Below are 7,882 nucleotides of genomic sequence, written 5' to 3'. Positions count from 1 at the left end.
GAACAGTTCCTTGCTCAAAAAGATAAAAAGTTTTGGGAAGATGGAATTATGAAGTTGCCTGAAAGATGGCAGAAGGTAGTGGAACAAAAGGGTGATTATGTTGTTCAATAAAGTTCTTGGTGAAAATGAAAAATGTGTGCTTTACTTTTACTTAAAAACCGAAAGCACTTTTTGGCCAACTCAATATTTATGTTGTATTTACTTATGTGTGTATGTATTTACTTATTTTAAAATAAGCATTCGAGAACCCATCATTCAACACAAAAACTAGAATATTGATAATAACTAACATCCACCTATAAAGTCGTCCCCTAGCCTGTCCCAAATGATCTCGAACCTGCTTGTATCATAAATTTATCTAACTCCTCTACCCACCTACTCTTTGTTACCCTGATTTTTATCCTTACCATAAACTTCAGTCTCATCCACTACCCTTGGTCCACAAGCTATATCTTGCTAAAATGAATGATCTTTTAAGGTTCTTTGGTTCCAAACAATGGAAATTGATGCTAGTTAATCAGAATTAACTAGAATTAAGCAGATTTAATAGAATTTAATGGAATTAAACAGAATTAACTAGAATTAACATCTAGTCAATCAGAAAAAATATTGTTTTGAATATGAGAGAGTTTAAGTAATGGAAGGAGAGTTTAGGAATCAAGCTTTAAAGGACAGGAACTAAAGTAACAACTGCAAAAATGCATAGACAGGTTTTGTTGGGGGTGGGGTGGGGCATGAATCAACTCCAATGCTTTCAAATGTGTGATTGGTCTGGCTTGAATCACGTACCACCCTTCTCTGGGAAGACAGAAAAAGACATCTTAATGAACTGTCCCACCAGACTGTATCCAATGGAAGAACAGATCTCCCAATGCAAATTTAGGTTATTTCATAAAGAAGGAGTTAAACACTGGGGCCAAAGGTAACATAGGTTCATACCAGAAGTACTTTCTTCACTCCAGACTTTGGGGCTAGGCATTTTAATACATGTTTATAATCCCCAGCTGAATGTAACATTGCAATCTTTGACCTAGAACTCAGGTCCCCTTATGGCACGCCTATTAATGTTGAATTATATGTCATTACCTATGTCTATTTGTGACCTTAAAAAATGGACATTTCATATGGTTTAACTAAACATAGCTGCATAAGGAGCAGAAGTGACTCCCACACAGAAAGTTTCCTCTTTCTAGTTACTACAAGAAGAACTCATTGTTATTATTTTTTTTTAATTTTTGAATTTGTAACTTCTGTGGTTAGTGTTTCCATTATGATGTACAGCAAACAACCTCAGATAATAGGATAGCATGGGCTATTAGGCAGAAAGATTTGGATCTCAGTGCCCATAATGTTTACTAAGTGTGTGACCTCAGGGAAATTCCTTAACTTCTCTGAAACTTGATTTCTTTATCTACTAAGCAGGAACAGCTAATGTTTCTTTTCTCACATTGTCCTGCTGACTGAATGGAGAATATGCATTTAAAATGCTTAGCATAGAGCCTGGCACAGAGAAAGCATGACATCAATGTTAGTTATTGCCATTGAATAATGACACATAACTGCTGCAATTGAAGCTTCAATCAGCTCAGCTAATCTAGGTTAGACAACAGAATTTATTTTGGGGACAGACATTCTCTTTTCTTCAGGTGAGTACATTTTGGTTGAAAGTATAAATTATAAACACTGCTTTGGGGAATCCTCCTTCAGACTGAGAATTTAAATATTTTGTTAAACAAGAAGAATAGTTCTATTCACAGGGCAGTGCCCTTGAAAATTAGGGAAATGTGTGCACCTGTATGAGACACCTGAGAGACAGCATTTTCTAGTTGAGAGTTTATAAGGGACCAGCTCTGAAAATTATTGATTGTGGTTGGGAACTGTGCCTGTGCTCTGTTCAAATAATGCCCTTAGGAGATCAGGGACAGATCTTTACTTTACAGATCTTTACATTACTTTATTAATCCCATACATCTTTTATTTTGCCTCACGTGTGGAATATTTTTTCTTGCCTTTGCTTATCTAAAAATTCAAAACTTCTTAACTGTAACACAGGAATAACATGGTCATGTGTAATTCACAGAGTATTTGTAAAAGTCTGCAATAAGGGAATGAATATAGAGTGACATTTTGTGCACCATAAATCACTTTATACAACTAAGGCACTATTATTTTAATTATGTTTATATTGTTTAGGGCAAAAGCAACATCAAGTAGTAGTTAACAGCATGAACTCCAGAGCCACACTGCTTGAATTCAAATCCCAACTCTACCACCGTGGGCAAGTGACTTGAACTGTAAGTGGCTTATTTTCCTGACCTATAAATTGAGGATAATAATGCTGCCTTTCTCACTATTGTTTCTAGAATTAAATGTGTTCATATATGAAAAGTACTTAGAACAATGCCTGGCACAAAATAAATGACACAAAATAATGATAACTATTATTATTATTATTGTCTTCCTTGTTAAAGCTGAGGCAAGTTCTACTTTTCACATTTATTTCAAGACTTGTAAGTACAGCTCTAATCACACTGCTAGGCCTTATTTATAAGTTGTCCTGGAATTATATTGTTGAGTGAATTATTCATATCTTTATATCTTGTTTTTGCATCTGGATTATTTTGTCCTTTGGGGGTAGGGCACGTTGTCTGAACTTTGTTATTTCCCAAAGGGACTAATAACTCTCACGTGAATTAAATCCCTCTTCCATTCTTTTTCATTTACATATTGGTTTCTCTCAACCATTTTGCATTTTTTATTTTGGCAGAAGAGCATGGAAAGCTGCTGGATTACACTGAAAGCACTTTTGGTATCACTTCCCAGTTCAGTTTCTTTGCACAGTGAATAATAGCTAGGGCTGTTGGGCCAACGTGAAAAGGTGCTCAAATTGGGTTCTGTTAGGACGAAGTTGGCTACTGCTTTCATGGATGAGGTTATCAGAACATATTTAAAAAGTCTGTACCTCAAACATTCACTGTGAGGAGGACTCAGTTCTTGGCAACATACAGTCTCTCTCTCTGCCTCTCTTTCTCCCTCCCTCTCTCTCTCTTTCCCCTTCTCTCTCTCTCTCTCTCTCTCTCTCTCTCTCTCTCTCTCTCACGGACACACACACACACACACACACACACACACACACACAACCAAGAACAAAAAGGTATATAAATGAATTTTCAAATAATTATTTCCAAATAATAGCTGAAAAATTTGGCCTGAAGCGTTTGTCATTAACAAGGCATATTATCAAGCTAGAAAGGTATATTATATATTAACATTTTTACCTTGTTTAATAACTCTTAAATGTTTAGACATATGACAAGTCATCCTCCATTTGTACTCTTTTATTGTGTTTAAAATGCTTTAATTCTTTAATGACAGATAAATGGGTTATACTTAATGTAGATATAATTTGTAGGGAACTGATTTCAGAGAGAAATGTCATGCTACATCTGTAGGTTGGAGTTCCATAAGTATTAATAAGTGTTTCTATTTACAACAATGAATTCATTCATCTAACAAATATTTATCAAGTTCCAACTGTGTCCAGGTATTCTTATAGGTACTGAAGTCACAGTAGTGAGCAAAATAGACAAAAAGTCCTTGCTTTGGAGGAGTTTATGTTCTAATGGGGGAGGAAGATAATAAATAATAAATATATTATGGGATCATTTAGTAATAAGTGCTATGGAGAAAAATAAGGCAGTGAAGGAGAGTATAGGGCTGGCAGAGAGTGTTGCTAGTTTATATGGTAGCCAGGGAAGACCTTCATGGGAAGATATCATTTGAGCAGAAGCCTGAAGGAAATGAGGGAAAACTGCTGATATCTGAGCAAAGAGCATTCCAGGCAGGTAGAGGCAGTGGTGAGTGCAAAGGTCCTGAGATGAGAGTGGAAGAGGCATATTCAAGGAACAAGGTGCTGGAGAAGAGTAGGTAAGGGGGAGAGAGGTAGGAGTTGAGGTCAGCAGGGGGTTGTGAGCAACAAGACTCCAGTGGTCTTGGTAGGGCATTCTAAAGACTTTGGCCTTTATTATGATTGAGATGAGAAGTTACTGGTGTTTTGAACAGAGGAGTGACATAATCTGAATCAGGTTTAAACAATACCTCTGGCTAATATTGCACTGAAGGATGGGAAATCTACAGGCTGAACTATCTGAATGGTGGAGTTGGGCAGGTATTCAATCTGAAGACATTAGTCCAAGCAAGAATCATCGTTTTAGACAAATCTTAAGGAAAAGTGAAATCTTTCTTAAAGGGCAAACACTTAGATATTAGAGTATGAGCTACAGCTCCTCAAAGTATTTCATATTATACCAACATCTTTATAAAAAATTATATTTTCCCTCAAGGAGAAAAGATGCTGGATATAAAAGGTTTGAAATAAAGGTTTCCTGATGTTCTAAAACACAGTAGTAACATATCGAGTCACACAAATTATCACATTTAATTTTTCTGATGAAACACAAACTGTATATACTCTAGCTTTTAGAAAATAGATATATTCTGTCATAGAAGCCAAAAAATAAAATATTAATGAAAACACTTTAAATATGGATTTTGTAAAAACATAATTGTGAAATTGGGACAGATTTAAATCCAAAATTAAAATGACGGTTCTGTGGTTTTTATAGTGTCAGTATCACAATATAAAAAAGAATATTCAAGTTAAGTCAATAAAGAGTGAATCACTGGTAGCTGTAAATATAACTTTGGCTTACATTGTTGGCAAATCCGAATCAATATGGAAGACTTCTGACAAAATCAGAATTCCCTTTTCCTGCCCATTCTTACCCCAACCCTTTCTTTTTGCATTTTGAGAATAAATATTGACATATTCATTTACCATTTGTCATAAAAACTGCAGTCTCTTGAGCAGATTTCAGTTTCTTTATTATGATCCTAGAGACTGTGGCTCTTTGATTCTGTATGTTATTGTCTGTTATGTGTAAAAATTGTGATGCTATTTAAGATAATAATGCACTAAATAAACAGAAGTCCTAATTATATGCTCTCGTATAGTGGATGCTGACCTATAATTCTTCAGGTATATATCTGCTTAGCTGAGCAAGCAGATTACTATTTGCCTTGAAAAATAGAATGATTTTAGATACATACTCTTTTTCTCATATTTAATAGCATTTAATTCTGTTTCTTATTGTGCATCCATGGGCCAAAAAATAAACTTTTATTAAATTTCTACTGTCAGGCACAATGCTGGGTGCTTAAGAGAAAAAACATGACTCAAAGGTCCTTGCTCTTAGGGTTATTGTATATTTTTTTAATCTTTATTAGAGTATAATTGCTTTACAATGTTGTGTTAGTTTCTGCTGTACAACAAAGTGAATCAGTTATATGTATACATATATCCTCATATCCCCTTGTGTTATTGTATAATTTGGAGGAACCATTTTTCTGACAAGATTTAAGGTTTTTCTCCTTACTCTTTATAAGTTATAAATATATTTATAATTTAGAAACTCTGTTGTAGAATTAAATTTAATTAGCATTAATAAGAACCCATTTTTGCTCAGGGACATGCGAGGTGCTAGTTATAAAGACAGGAGATTCCTGTTCTCATGAAGGTTACCATGACTGACTAGAGAACCACATAGGGCAACAATACCGGAGTTTGTGAGTGGGTTGTCTGATTCTACTGTAGGAGCTCAGAAAGGGGTGAGACAATTATGGACTTGGTTTGGTCAGGAGTCATGAGGGCATGGTTCTGGAACTATGGCCTGAGGTATGAAAAGTCTGTGAAATGCAGGAAAAGTGTTTCAGAGATTCAGTCCATTGAGAATAAGAAACTATGGCTTATGAATTAGAATTAAGGATTTGAGGAGAACAGAGAAAAACGCTCTTGGACTTAGGTTGCTTTTGAAAAGAAAACAACAACGAAGAATCAATACATTCGCAGGAGCAGTAACTGACTATTGACTGGAACACTGGATGCGGGTGCCTTAGGAGGATTTGTACTCCAAAACAAAAAAAAATTTTTTTAACTGCACGTTGATAAATATTGAGTGTTTTCGAGTAATATCTTACAGAATGTATTTAGTGTCTTCATTGCGGAAGTTTCTTAAATGTTCTTCAGAAGACAATGAGGTCATTCAACCAGGTTTCATCAGCCCCAGGCGGGGCAAGCAAAGGTGGTGAAGAGCCCGGGAAGCTGCCAGAGCTGGCCGAGGAGGAATCCTAGATTTTGCATGGAACTGGCCACTGTAAGTGGTTCAACCTGTGAATGGGATTTGGATTCATCTCCATGATAAACCGAGAGGGAAGCCCCGTGGATATTCTAGTTGATGTATTTGTACACCAAAGCAAATTATTCATGGAAGGATTTAGAAGCCTAAAAGAAGAAGAACCAGTGGAATTCACATTTAAAAAATCTTCCAAAGGCCTTGAATCAATATGGGTAACAGGACTGGTGGGAGCCCCTGTTTAGGAAATGAAAGAAGACCCAAAGGGAAGACACTACAAAAAAGAAAACCAAAAGGAGACCGATGCTACAATGGTGGTGGCCTTGATCGACATGCTAAGGAATGTAGTCTATCTCCTCAGCCAGAGAAGTGCCATTGCCGTCTGAGCATCACGCCCGTGGTGGCGAACTGCCCTCACAGAACTGGGTGCAGCCGCCCGCCCATTCTCAGGGAAGACCGGAAGCAGAGCCCCAGCCACGCACTTCGACGTTCCCTCGAGAGGTGGGGGGAGGGCACGGCTCTCCGTCACCACCGTTTCCTCGGGAGGCGAGGTCCAAGGTCTCAGAGTGGCCAGGCACGTCACCTGCAGAAGCTTCCTCCACAAAGTCATCTGCAACACCAGAAGATCAAAGCAAAACGGGGCCTTCCATTCAAAAATGGAAAAAGACATGACCCTTTTTCTTAACGTATCGTTTTCTCTCCCCGGTTGGGAAGTCTACCTCATGCAAATACAGGGGAACAGTATTGCACGAACAGCAGCTGACCTGGGATTTTTAACTCCTGTTGAGGAACAGTGAATTTTTTTAAACAGACAAATCACTCTAAGCAAATTACCTTTGAGCAGGGTGTCATGTGTCACGTGACTCAGAGGATGCGATGCTCTGTGTATCTGTATGTGCATGTGTGAGAGGGAGAGAGCCTGAGTCTGTGTCTGTGTAGGAGGATTTTCTATAGAACGTAGACATATATATAAAGAGGGTTTGTCTTTATATATGTGTGTATAGAGATGTAAGCACACACCCTCCCTCGCAGAATTGGACATCCCCAAGAATTGAAAATTCAGGTGAAGCATTTTAGATGGTTTTGAAAATAACCCTTGGAGTTTTTCTTGAAATACCATTCCCTTTATATTGCATTAGGGAAAAAAAAATGACTGTTACCTTCTGTGTGAACCAAAGGATACTTCAGATCTCAGAGCTGCCAATCATATGGTACTAAAGGTTATTAAGACATCAGTTCTCCCGAATTTGGGATTGCCTCTTTTTCTTAATATCTGTAGAATGTGTCCCCCACCCCACCCTCTTTGAAGGCAGTACCTTAACTCCATATGCCTCTGACTGCCATAAGCTTTTTTGAATCTGGGATACATAACTCCAGAAAAGACAATGAATGTGTAATTTCTATGCCGATATTTCAGTGTTTTTAATTCATATGTTTCAATTGTAAATTAGATGCCTATTCAGAGAAATGAAGGGGAGGGCAATGTATAAAGGTAGTGACTTGATTGTTTTCAATGGTATTTTGATACTCGTTATAATCTTTTACCTGTTGTGAGGTTTTTGAGGGACTGTGGCAACAGCAGCTTCCCTTGACTGAGTCAGTCCTTCCAACCGTCGCTTCGAGCGGAGGCCTCCTTGTTTACGACTGAAGACCTTGGAGGAAAACTGCAGTTGTTTGGTGTATATTTTTGG

General features: G+C 37.4%; 1 pseudogene; it reads left to right on the top strand.

Annotated features, from left to right (window-relative positions):
- Positions 1-6,091: 6,091 nt before the first annotated feature.
- Positions 6,092-6,863, top strand: LOC132491309 (protein lin-28 homolog B-like; annotated as a pseudogene).
- The last annotated feature ends 1,019 nt before the right edge of the window (positions 6,864-7,882 follow it).

Source organism: Mesoplodon densirostris, chromosome 5, assembly GCF_025265405.1.
Source record: "Mesoplodon densirostris isolate mMesDen1 chromosome 5, mMesDen1 primary haplotype, whole genome shotgun sequence".
Classification (NCBI taxonomy): Eukaryota; Metazoa; Chordata; class Mammalia; order Artiodactyla; family Ziphiidae; genus Mesoplodon; species Mesoplodon densirostris.
Note: the sequence above shows the minus strand (reverse complement) of the source record. Positions and strands in the feature narration are given on the sequence as shown.